A 12,565-nucleotide genomic window follows, 5' to 3' on the forward strand; every position below is an offset into this window, starting at 1 on the left:
TGCCTTATATATAATGTCGTATAATTTCACAAAAAAATATCATCTTTTTTACATTGTCTTCAGAGTTTGCGTGGCATTGTTAGTGACCGACGGAAAGCAGTGGTCATTTTCTGTCTGAAAAAACAAAACAAAAAACATGCTTGTCACATAAACCAGGCCTTTATTGTAGCACTGTCATGCACCTAATCCGTCGATGAAAGCTTTCTGCTGAGCTCTTATACAATGTTTTTATATTTTTTGCTAGTGAACATTAGCGTACATGTGGTAAACACAGTTCAGAGCAAAGCACCGTCAGCCACTAAGCATTCCTAACAAGAATTATGGACTATTTCACATTTCATGGCGAACACAATGAGAGAAAAAAAAATCATATGTGTATAAGGTGTGAAAGGTGGTAGTGAACTAATCGCACAGATATGCGGGCTTTCTACGATCTTTCTTTCTCTCTTTTTTGTAGTATGCGTATGACAAAAATGTGAATAAGTAGTACAATCACGCTACAGCAGTCCCTAGCAGGCAGAACACAAGCTAACCACGTACAAACAATACAGAAAAGGCCTGTTTTAGTGCGAAAGTGGGAAGAGAGTCACTCCGGGCGAACATCCCTATGAAAGGCAGAATGCGCTTTACTCGCGGGTGATGTTAACGTTGCATAGGCGTCGTGCACCGATTCATCACATAAGAGCGCAGATATTAACAGTAAAGTGTAGTCAATGCATTTGATCCGCCGACAGTCAGCACGACCGCACGCAACAAAGCGCCGCTGCGAGTATTTGTACGCGCCACCGACCGCTGATCCCCACTTTGGCGGGGACGGTGCTGCCACCTATATGGTCCGATCTCGCCGCGAATATCCCCAATGTTGTGGACAGCCAATGCTCGTCCTTTGACGAATATCGACTCCCGAGTACAAAAAACTCATTCCGCTTGAGTCGAACGATTATGTCTCTGCATTAAAAATTTTCTTGAACTATAGTGTGATGGTTTCTATAATGTTTAATTTCTTGTTGTTACCTCTCACTGTGATACTGAGTGACGAACCAAACGTGCCCCTTCGTGTCCTAGCTTTATCTTCGTTAAGGTTCTACAGCGCAAATTTTCTCTCTCGTTTGTGTATGCCTTGGGGCTATTCTGAAAAAAAAATTTTTTTTACGGCTCACCTTTGTCAATGTCAATCAAAAGCTCAGTGCAGTTACTTTCGGTGTTGAAATCTTTCTGTCCCGGGGAACCTCAATGTGCATGACATTTCGCCTTCTCCCGACTCTCTTGCTTTTCTTTTCTGTTTGGTCCGACTCCTTTTCTTTTTCCTTAGGGACCTGTAGAATAGAAAACGAGCAATCCTGAAGCCGACAATGTGATCCAGAACTTCCCGTTTACTAATAATTATTTCAGTAATGTACGTAATAATATCCGAAAACAGACGCTGACGAAACGAAGACATGCAGACGGGTGACGTCCACCACGGTGTTGGAATGACTTCTCGAAGCGTCGCCTACACCCCGCCACTGTTACATTTACTGTGGGCCATTCGAATGTGCACAATACGTTTATACGGCTAGTGCTTGCGCACCTGTCCTCTGGTAAGGGCCGTCAGCAGTAACAATGTAATTGGAAGATTGAACTGGCTGGTTATGCATAATGAAAAAAAATCGTTGCGGACAAAGAACGAGGGTGTGGAGTACACACAATGCACTCGCCTCCCTACACCCTCTTTGTCAACGTCATCTACCGCAAGTGTTTTTTTTTTGTTTTTTTTTGTAACAGTTACGTTGCTACGTAGGCGCACTTTATTTCCGAATCGCAAGCCTTTTCTTTTCTGTTCACCAGCTTAGTTTTCTTTTAATAGATGCACACGATATGTTGCTAACGTCGACTTCTATTAGCTTCGCCGTCGCTACATTATTCTAGAACACTATACCGTCGCACGACCGAACTTCCGAGTCCTAGCTTGACATTTCGCTCTTTCCTCGATGCCGCTTTCGTCACTTCTCCTCTCCCGCCAACAATGGGTAGGGTGGGCATATAATGACGGGCCAACCGAGAGCGCAACAAAGGAACGACTGGCTTCTCTCAAGGACGAGGACGCCATACGTGCTGCGCGTACAAACGGCGGAAGTTGCCGCCACAATCACTCGGCCGCCCAGGTGGAATTACCGGGAGCCCCGAGGGATGCGGAAAAATGCTTTCTCCTTTCTTCGGAATTCAATGTACGCAGAATATCACCGGCAACGATAGATGGGCTGATTCCGTGTCGTCTTCGGACACCTCGGATAGATGGCCATTATCTACTTCTTTTTGTTTTATCTACTTCTTTTTGCGTGTCTTTCTGCACAAATATGCAGAAAGTCACGGAAGCTCAGTGAGCCCCATGACTCTTTTCGGTATCCGGAACACCTGACTTGGCATTATTTTACGCTTAGTCTTGATCATGTCGCTTAGAAAAGCGACGCAGACACAAGCGGCATGGACCAGCGCAAGTCGTTGTCGTTTGTGTCTTTTTTATCCTGGTTTTTTGGCGCCGCAAGTACTAAGTATATATCTAGATAAAAAAAACAATTCATTCATTTTTATTCACTTGAATATCCCTTATAGGGTATTACATAAGGGGTGGGTTAACATACAATTGATAGTGTTGTCACAGCGATCAAGTTGAAGTTACATTTGAAATGCTATGCATGGAGCTAGATGGGCAGGTGATCCCTTAACACTTACACACGCTAAATTATTTACATGGACAGCACCAAGTTGCGTTTTGTCTGGACTTTTCGGACACTTAAAAGTAAATCTCTTCTGTGCACACTAGAGAGCATGAAGATCGGATTTTTATAACAGTCATATCACTCTAAACTTTTTCACCAAAAGTGTCCAATTATCCCACCCGAACAAAAAGTGTCCAATTATCACACCCGTATAATACATCGCCAACGACCTCTTGAGACGCAAAAGGGTAGAAGCTTGTGAAATACGTCACCATGAATACCTGCCGGTGGGTATGTGCCACAGGTGACCGACATCTGACATCTGCCCAGGAACGGCGAGAACAGACATGGTTGATTGATTGATTGATTGATTGATTGATTGATATGTGCGGTTCAACGCCCCAAAACCACCATTTGTTTATGAGAGACGCCGTAGTGGAGGGCTCCGGAAATTTCGACCCCCTGGGGTTCTTTAACGTGCACCCAAATCTGAGCACACAGGCCTACAACATTTCCGCCTCCATCGGAAATGCAGCCGCCGCAGCCGAGATTCGATCCCGTGACCTGCGGCTCAGCAGCCGAGGAAGCACGGTCACTCCTGTGACCGTGTTTCCATCTTTCCTATCTCTCCTATCCCCTCGATATGTCGTTGCTTTCTGGCTTACCACCTCATGCCTCTTTCTCTCTCTCAACACCTTTATTCCTATCCTTTTAATCCCTCCTCACCCCCATCCCTTGTGAGCTACTGCTGAGGTGTCGCACCCTGATGCAGACAGTTGCGGGGCTCACTTTTCTTTTCTTTTCCTTCTTCTAAACACAAACACTCCCCCCTTTCCCCCTATACCAGAGAGCCCCGCCAAAGGCCTCGGAATTGCTTTTCAAATGGACCCTAATATTCGTGAAACGTCAATTGTGGGAGCAGTGCTGGCCATTCAATTTTATAGGTACTATATATGTACTGCTATGATACAGCCGTCATGTGGGGTTATTGTCAAGTGTAGTTAAGCGCCATACACTGAAGTTGATTTATGTACCAGTGTCCAGTGCTACCATTCTCGTGAGCCCTAGCGCTTCATAACAGCCTACCGCTTCTGGGGTTGCTATCTATGTACCGTTAAGCAATTTTAAATAACTGGTTATATAAAACACATGCGGCTGTTGAACGTATCTTTGTGTGTGCATTTGTACACATTTCTAGCGCAACTTCCTAACGTCTCGCTCGCTAAAAAATTTACAACACAATCACTTTCCATCCGCATGCCTCGCATAACATCAATTCCCAATGTACGCAAGATCTGCCGGATTTTATTTCAATTTTTTTTGATAAATCGGACGTAAATATATATGGATGGCAGTTTTGAGACCTCGAACACACAACGGCAGACGTAAAAAGGGAAGAGAATAAAATGAGGAAGAAAAAGTCTGCATCAATGATTGTCTTCGTACGTACCCTTTCAATTAATTTACTATACGATATTCATGCACTGCCTAAGTATCGCTTTGAGAATTAAAACTGTATACATATATGCGTCATATACAAAACAGCGGGAAAAAATGCTTTCTCCTGTTTAAGTAAAAAAAAAACCGGGTTAAGTACAGAGAAAAATGCTAACTTTTAACTTAACAGGGACCATAAAGCCGCAAAAAAAAAACGAAATACAACGTGGCGACTGTATATTGAAGTTGCCGCGCCAACAATCTTACCATGTCGTCATTGATATTGACAACTTCTGCTAGGGCCTCGGCAGATATAAACTCTATCTTAAAAAAGAAGAAAAAAAGAAGTTCGACTCGCAGTGTTTCGCGTTCTTCCACTGTGGGATTTTTTTCCAAACTACAAAAACTTCAGAAAACCATCTTGCAACATTGATGCTCATAGCAACGCTAATAAATATCGGGGTTTAATGTCCTAAAGCCACCGTATAATTATGAGAGACGCCATAGTGGAGGGATCCGGAAATTTAGGGCCTCGGGGTTTTTTCAAAGTGCACCTAAATAAAAGTACATGATCCTCAGTCACTTTTACCTCCACTGAAAATGTTGATTGATTGATTGATATGTGTGGTTTAACGTCCCAAAACCACTATATGATTATGAGAGACGCCGTAGTGGAGGGCTCCGGAAATTTCGACCACCTGGGGTTCTTTAACGTGCACCCAAATCTGAGCACACGGGCCTACAACATATCCGCCTCCATCGGAAATGCAGCCGCCGCAGCCGGGATTCGAACCCGCGACCTGCGGGTCAGCAGCCGAGTACCTTAGCCACTAGACCACCGCGGCGGGGCACTGAAAATGTGACAGCCGCGGCTGGGATTCGATCCGGCAACCTGCAGATAGGCTGTCGAGTACCATGACGGGTCGCATACCACCGCCGTAGTTTCAGTGCCAATGTTTACAACAAAATCCACTATGATCTTTTCTTACGTATATTTTTGGCATTCTACAAAACCGCAAAGTGTGATATGACCTTCCATACCTTCTATATTGAATCTGTCCAATGGCTCGTGAAGACAACATTTGTTTTTATGTCTTTGTTTGTGTGTGTGTTGTGGTGGTGGTGGACGGGGGGGGGGGGGTGGGAATCAGTGCCATACAAAAGGCACTTAATGGACATCCTAGCGGAATTCAGTCATAGTCAATTGCAACAAAGTTTTGGAACACGTAAAAAACATACTTCAAGATAGCGCATACATATGCAGGAGTTTCTATGCGAAACTTTATGTTTGAAATACGAATGGGTACATGACTATCTGGAAGCTCGCGAAAAAAAGACAGAAAAAAGAACCGTTATACCAGCAGTGTGAATCTTAACGCGGTTTGAGCCGAACTATTAGTGCACGTTTACTACGGACAAGAGCGTTCAGATTGTTATTTACTGTGATTCCACTCCACTGCAGATGTTTCCAATAAATGTGCATTAAAAAATAAGAAGAAAGAAGTACATATTCACCTACTAACAAAAAAACGTCTGAAGTCATTGCTCGCTCTAACTACAAAACAGTGTTTTACGCTCAAAAGTAGTTCCCGGAACGTTGCCCAAGGAATGGCGTTTGAGGAACGAGTTCCTTTTGTGAGGAATGGAGGAACGCCTCCATTTCATTCAAGATCGGTGGAACTGCAACGGTAATGCAAATGAGTTCGGCGGAGAAGGGTTAGGAACTCGTTATGTTCACGAGGGAAAGTCGTTGCTTATGTAGACGTTCCGCGCGCCATTCAGTAGGCGTGTGCGCGCACGCAGTGGCATATCATGCAGAACAGGGTGGGTAGATGGCCGACCGCATCAGACACAAAAATGTACCGCTAGCGTGTCGCGTGACCATTCTGCATCCTGGTTTTCCCTTCAAGGCGCCCGTCAGATCCGAGAGGAAGCGTATACGACGCCGAGACCGACCGCTTGCGGAAGGAACAATAGATTGTTCACAGAAGAGCTGCTCTGCTCTAGTTTTGCCGTATGTATAGTAGCAATCATCAAGAATGAGCACACGCTCTCTCGATCCTCTTCTGCATCCCTCCCAGAACACGTGCGTCTATTTGTCCGGCATCGGATGCATTAACTTCGATGGACGAGCAAACGAGTATAGGGAGAGAGCGAAATAGATATAGAGAAAGAGAAAGAAATTCTCGGCTAGGCGAGATTCAAAACCCCCCCTCCACGATCCGAAGGTGAGCATCGTAACAAGTTGGCTATTCGTTTTTTTTTTACTTTAATGGTATTCATTCATCAAACGCGTACACTTGAAAGCAATTCAACGCAAACAGGAAAATAAGAAGTTCATTCTACGCGTGTCGCGGCCCATGACCAACACATAGCACTGAAGAATCATTAATGTCTAGAATAAATATATCAAGTAACGGCATTTTTCGACCTTACACTACAACGGCGGCAAGGATAAGCACCTCACCAATGAAAATGCTATTCTGGCTGACTTTGCATTAGTTCGTATGTATATTTTAGTTGAATGAGCATCCTAACGAAGAGGGATATTGAGGAAATCATTGTCGATTCGTTTCTCTGCAACAAGCGCGCACGCTAGCGGAGCATAACATAGTTTTGTATAGTGTGGTATAGCAAAGGAGTAAAAAAAAAGGTGGTAAGAATGAGGGGGGAAAGCGGAAGGGGAGAGAATATAAAAAGAGACCGAGAGAGAGATCAATAAATGGATAGAAAGAAAAGGAAAATAGACAGAAATAAAGAGAGGGAAAAAAGGTGAGAAAGTAACTACAGAGAGAGAGAAAGGGAAAAAAGGGAGGATATAGAAAGACTGATAGACAAATACAAAGAAATATATTGGCTGACTACGAACAGGGGACTTAATTAAGTTTCAAATGTGCATCTTGGACATCATTTCCAACTCGCTGAAATATTCAATCAGCACTCACTAAACCCCTAATTATTGTCCGTTTCGGTGCGGTTTCCTGTGCAAGAAATATAACTATATCAGTGAATGGCTATACACATTTCTGTTTGAATATCCGAAGCGCAGTATCCTAACTGCTCTTTTGAAGACCAACTTGGAAAGTGCCCCATGTGCGGAACACGAGATTGACGATCATGAAATTCGCATTTAGACATGCTTGTAGAATATCGAATATCTGATGGTCTCTACAAAATTAGTGTCGGCGCATTTGTCTACGGATAAGCTGCTGTCGGTGTTGTGATATTCTTATATATATATATATATATATATATATATATATATATATATATATATATATATATATATATATATATATATATATATATATATATATATATATATATCTCAATGGGAGCTCTATGTATAGGTTCACTTTATTTTGCGTCAGGATTATCAAACACTCTATTTTTGTTAAAAAGTCCGATGTAATGTTGATTTAATGACGCTTTCCAATTTTGCAAGTGTAACCTCAACGAGCTCCTTTCATATTCCAGGAACTTAAAACGGGAACTCGTTCCCAAATCGGGAAGGAACAAGAAACGAGTTTTCGTTCTTGTTTCAAAGCAACGTGTGGCAACACTTCTATGAAATCACGCACGTTTATTCTCTTGCCCCGACAGTACACAAGGGGCGGAAATATTTATCTCAGATTTCATTCGGGTTTTACCGCATGCCTGAAAAATCTGTAACGTCAGCCACCCACTGATCGCATGCATGGCGATGCTCACATTGCCACTCACAGAGCTGTTCACAGGCCGGGTTCCTATCGCGTAGATTCGCGTCGTGCTTGTGACATTCAGGGCATCTGTTTTCCGGAATAGCAGCTCGACACTCGAGCGAAGTGCTCATATCAGATAATGTGCTGATGTCTGCGTAAAATAGCCGCTCCCATTTTTTTTTCTTGCTCTCAGGTTATCATGGCGCCAGATGACGCATAGAAATTTGTTCGCTTGCCAAAAACGCTCACGACCGAATATTGAGCACCGCGCGGTATTCGTCTCAAAATATACGTCGCAGAACAACGGAAGAGATCTGATAACGGGAACAGGATGTGTCGACGGTGTAGTAGGCACAGATAATATTCACCCATACTTACACAGGAAGCACGCAATGGCGTTCAGACATGCGCTTCATGCTGACGTCTCAATTTGAAGTACCGCGCACACTCGGGTATAGCCAGCTTTTCGTGTTCCCACAGCTATATCGCCACATATCCAACCCGTTTCGAGTGCGCTGTGCAATACTTGCGCTCGTGTATACGCACTCGCACAAAGCCCTACGCGAGCCGCCGTTAGCCAGCGCTCGCCACGTCGACGCGGACGCCGGCCTCGATTGAGCTCGGCACGCGTCCGAGACGTTTTCGCCGGACTGCGTGCCGTGCCCTCTCGGACAAAACATCGAAGCGGCCTTTGAGGTGCCCGCAGGAAGGTCGCGGTGCGCGGAGAACTTGAATCGCCCGGTGTATGAGTCAGCGTCGTCGTCTGTCTAGGGCAGCCTGCTGCGCCACCGCGGGTGTGACGCGCGCGCTTTCCTCGTACGCGGAACTCGCCGCAAAGTGGTGCGGACGGGTGCATTGACGTCAGCGTCGCAACCGGAGCGGAAGCAGAGAGCGAGCACATCCGCTCTGTATGCCGTTGCCGACAGTCGGGCCGGGCTGGTGTAGCTATACCCGCCGACGTTTTTCCGCCTCACCGTTGGTGGCTGTTCGCGATAGAGACGTGTGTGTAAATGCTTCTAGAAATTGTTCGCCATACGTGGGAGTGACAGAAAAGGCCGACATTGTGCTTGCTGTTAAACGTAAACTTGGATTTCCGAGCCATACGTATATCGGTTCGTGGCTATAGGCTCTCGTTTTGCGTCCGTTCCCACACGAAGGCGGCCTCAGCGGGCAGCACTTCGTCGTGTGTGTTTCTTCGCGTTGGTTCCGATTGACCTTATACGAATCTTACTCAGCTGCCCATTGAGGCAAAATCGCAAGGAGATGATGCTTTGAGAACGATATTATTCTTTATCGTTTTCTTATTCAATGCTTTCAACGTTTTGCCACTAACACTTGCGTAGAAGAGTGATGATAAAATCATTATCTTGGTAAACTGTTGGGCCTGATACCTGATAATAAGGTTCCGGCTCTTCTGCTGGTATACGGTGAAAGCAACATGAGTACTAACGAAATTTTCGCAGGCGCACCAGCATAGAAGGCTGCAGTGAGGTCACGTATTGCGTGTGTCCACCCCGGTGTTACAATTTTCCTCGAGTCAATAATTTGGCAGCCTGATTACATTCTACATATGCAAATTTCTTGAATCGCAACATATACATGATGCGCTGTAGAAGAGGGGGAGGGAAAATATTTCCGTGCCAGGACCACCGTATGAATTTGAGGCCCGCCGCTCCGGCTAATGCCGACCACAAGAAGTTCTCCAAACGTGCACTTATATCAAACATTAACATGATGAACGGTATCAGAATAGGCAACGACGCTTTACCGGGGATATAACGGTTTCACAATGAAATAGTCCCATTTGACCAAGTTTAATTATTATGCAAATCCACTTACAGTTTCACACGCTGGACATAATAACTCGGAAGTTATGAACAGTTAACACGGAAACATGATGATACATTGTAAGGAGGTTGTCAGATTTCGTAGATCGCCAGAGTACTATGCACCACGCTCACTGACGGGCTTTAGAAGTGTCGCGATCGTTGAATAGCTCATCCTGTTTCCTCTTACCCAAGATCAACATGCAGTCAGGAAAGCCTCTATAAATATTCAGAAGATTACAAACAAAATTACTCATGCGTCATGTTTCAAGCACTTCATATACACAGATAACAAAACTGCGAAGCAGGCTAGTTGGTGATGTCGTACTCTTGAAATGCTACTTTTAGAAAAATTATTCCCTTCTTTATGTTTGTCTTATTAAAATGCATTTCACAGTTAGAGATTGAAGACCATTTAGGAAGTACTCTCAAATTGCTTCTCATAATTGTCTACCTGTTGACGTGCCACGTTTATGTAGACAATAGATGTATGCGTATTTTTTTCTTTCTTGGTTTTCTGAAACACGTAAGGTGGACTATGGTCTCGGTCGAGTTCATTTTCATGGTTCTGGCGTTTCCATTCGTGATATGAGTGTAGATAGAAGCCTCAAGATAGCCGTGTTTGCCATTTCTTATCTATACAAGGGACGTGACCTCAAGTGTAGGCGCTCAGTGTTCCGAGCTGCTGTGCAGCCCAGCTTCCGTAGGCTGTTGACGTCACCAGCAAAAATGATTGTATGTGGGTATAACTGTCCAGTGTGTTGTCCTTGTGACAAATAAAAACGTATCAAAAACAGGGTATCACGTCATGGCGCATGCGGACACTATTCAACACAGAGCAACGAAGCCGTTTGCCCAGCTGAGGGAAATGCAAAGAGAGAGAGAGAAGAAACTATCTGTTCCTTCAACACATTTCACAGAAAATCTCAAAAATAATTTCAATTTCTCTCTTATCACTTAGAAGCACTGTAAGACTGTATTCGCTTAGTGAATGTAATCTGTAACTGTGGTGGGGTTCGTAGTGTAGACATATACCTATACGGGTCCGCAGAACGAAGGTTGCAAGGAAGAACATGCAAACATTGTCTGAGTGCGTGTGTCCTTGCGTCGCTAGATAAAATTGCGGTCACCGCACGCATAAGTGATGGCTCTCGCATGGCCGCAGATCATTCGAGAGCAGCATGTTTTCCCAACTAACACTGCTATCTTGCATCCTCCTGAAAATACGGAGTTATATTGTTGTCACGCAGACCTACTCAGGAAATTGGTCATGCTGTGCTCATGATATGTGGGGTTTAACGTCCCAAAACCACCATATGATTATGAGAAACGCCGTAATGGAGGGCTCCGGAAATCTTGACCACCCGGGGTTCTTTGATTGGTATGTGGTGTTCAACGTCCCAAAACCACCATATGATTATGAGAGACGCCGTAGTGGAAGGCTCCGGAAATATCGACTACCTGGGGTTCTTTAACGTGCACCCAAATCTGAGTACACGGCCCTACAACATTTCCGCCTCCATCGGAAATGCAGCCGCCACAGCCGGGACTTGATCCCGCGACCTGCGGGTCAGCAGCCGAGTACCTTAGCCACTAGACCACCGCGGCGGGGCCACCTGTGGTTCTCTAACGTGCACTCAAATCCGATTGATTGATTTGTGGGGTTTAACGTCCAAAAACCACCATTTGATTATGAGAGACGCCGTAGTGAAGGGCTCCGGAAATTTCGATCACCTGGGGTTCTTTAACGTGCACACAAATCTGAGCACACGGGCCCACAACATTTCCGCCTCCATCGGAAATGCAGCCGCCTCAGCCGGGATTCGATCCCGTGACCTTTGCGTCAGCAGCCGAGTGCCTTAACCACTAGACCACCGCGGCGGGGCCACCTGTGGTTCTTTAAGGTGCACTCAAATCCGTTTGATTATTTTGTGGGGTTTAACGTCCCAAAACCACCATTTGATTATGAGAGACGCCGTAGTGAAGGGCTCCGGAAATTTCGACCACCTGGGGTTCTTTAACGTGCACACAAATCTGAGTACACGGGCCTACAACATTTCCGCCTCTATCGGAACTGCAGCCGACACCGCCGGGACTTGATCCCGCGACCTGCGGGTCAGCAGCCGAGTACCTTAGCCACTAGACCACCGCGGCGGGGCCACCTGTGGTTCTTTAAGGTGCACTCAAATCCTATTGATTAATTTGTGGGGTTTAACGTCCCAAAACCACCATTTGATTATCAGAGAAGCCGTAGTGAAGGGCTCCGGAAATTTCGACCACCTGGGGTTCTTTAACGTGCACACAAATCTGAGTACACGGGCCTACAGCATTTCCGCCTCTATCGGAAATGCAGCCGACACCGCCGGGACTTGATCCCGCGACCTGCGGGTCAGCAGCCGATTACCTTAGGCACAAGACCACCGCGGCGGGGCCACCTGTGGTTCTTTAAGGTGCACTCAAATCCGATTGATTATTTTGTGGGGTTTAACGTCCCAAAACCACCATTTGATTATGAGAGACGCCGTAGTGAAGGGCTCCGGAAATTTCGACCACCTGGGGTTCTTTAACGTGCACACAAATCTGAGTACACGGGCCTACAACATTTCCGCCTCTATCGGAACTGCAGCCGACACCGCCGGGACTTGATCCCGCGACCTGCGGGTCAGCAGCCGAGTACCTTAGCCACTAGACCACCGCGGCGGGGCCACCTGTGGTTCTTTAACGTGCACTCAAATCTGATTGATTGATTTGTGGCGTTTAACGTCCAAAAACCACCATTTGATTATGAAAGACGCCGTAGTGGAGGGCTCCGGAAATCTTGACCACCCAAGGTTCTTTGATTGATATGTGGTGTTCAACGTCCCAAAACCACCGTATAATTATGAGAGACGCCGTAGTGGAG

The 12,565-nt window shown here is 45.5% G+C and overlaps 1 long non-coding RNA gene across 1 annotated transcript; it reads right to left on the reverse strand.

The window, feature by feature from the left end:
- On the reverse strand, positions 1-10,461 carry LOC119177412 (uncharacterized). The gene is made up of 3 exons (XR_012887852.1): positions 8,216-10,461; positions 1,161-1,316; positions 1-114 (listed from the first exon to the last, which is right to left on the reverse strand). It is a non-coding gene; the product is annotated as an uncharacterized LOC119177412 (long non-coding RNA).
- Between the last annotated feature and the right edge of the window lie 2,104 nt (positions 10,462-12,565).

The sequence above is a fragment of the Rhipicephalus microplus genome, chromosome X (genome assembly GCF_043290135.1).
Source record: "Rhipicephalus microplus isolate Deutch F79 chromosome X, USDA_Rmic, whole genome shotgun sequence".
NCBI classification, from domain to species: Eukaryota; Metazoa; Arthropoda; class Arachnida; order Ixodida; family Ixodidae; genus Rhipicephalus; species Rhipicephalus microplus.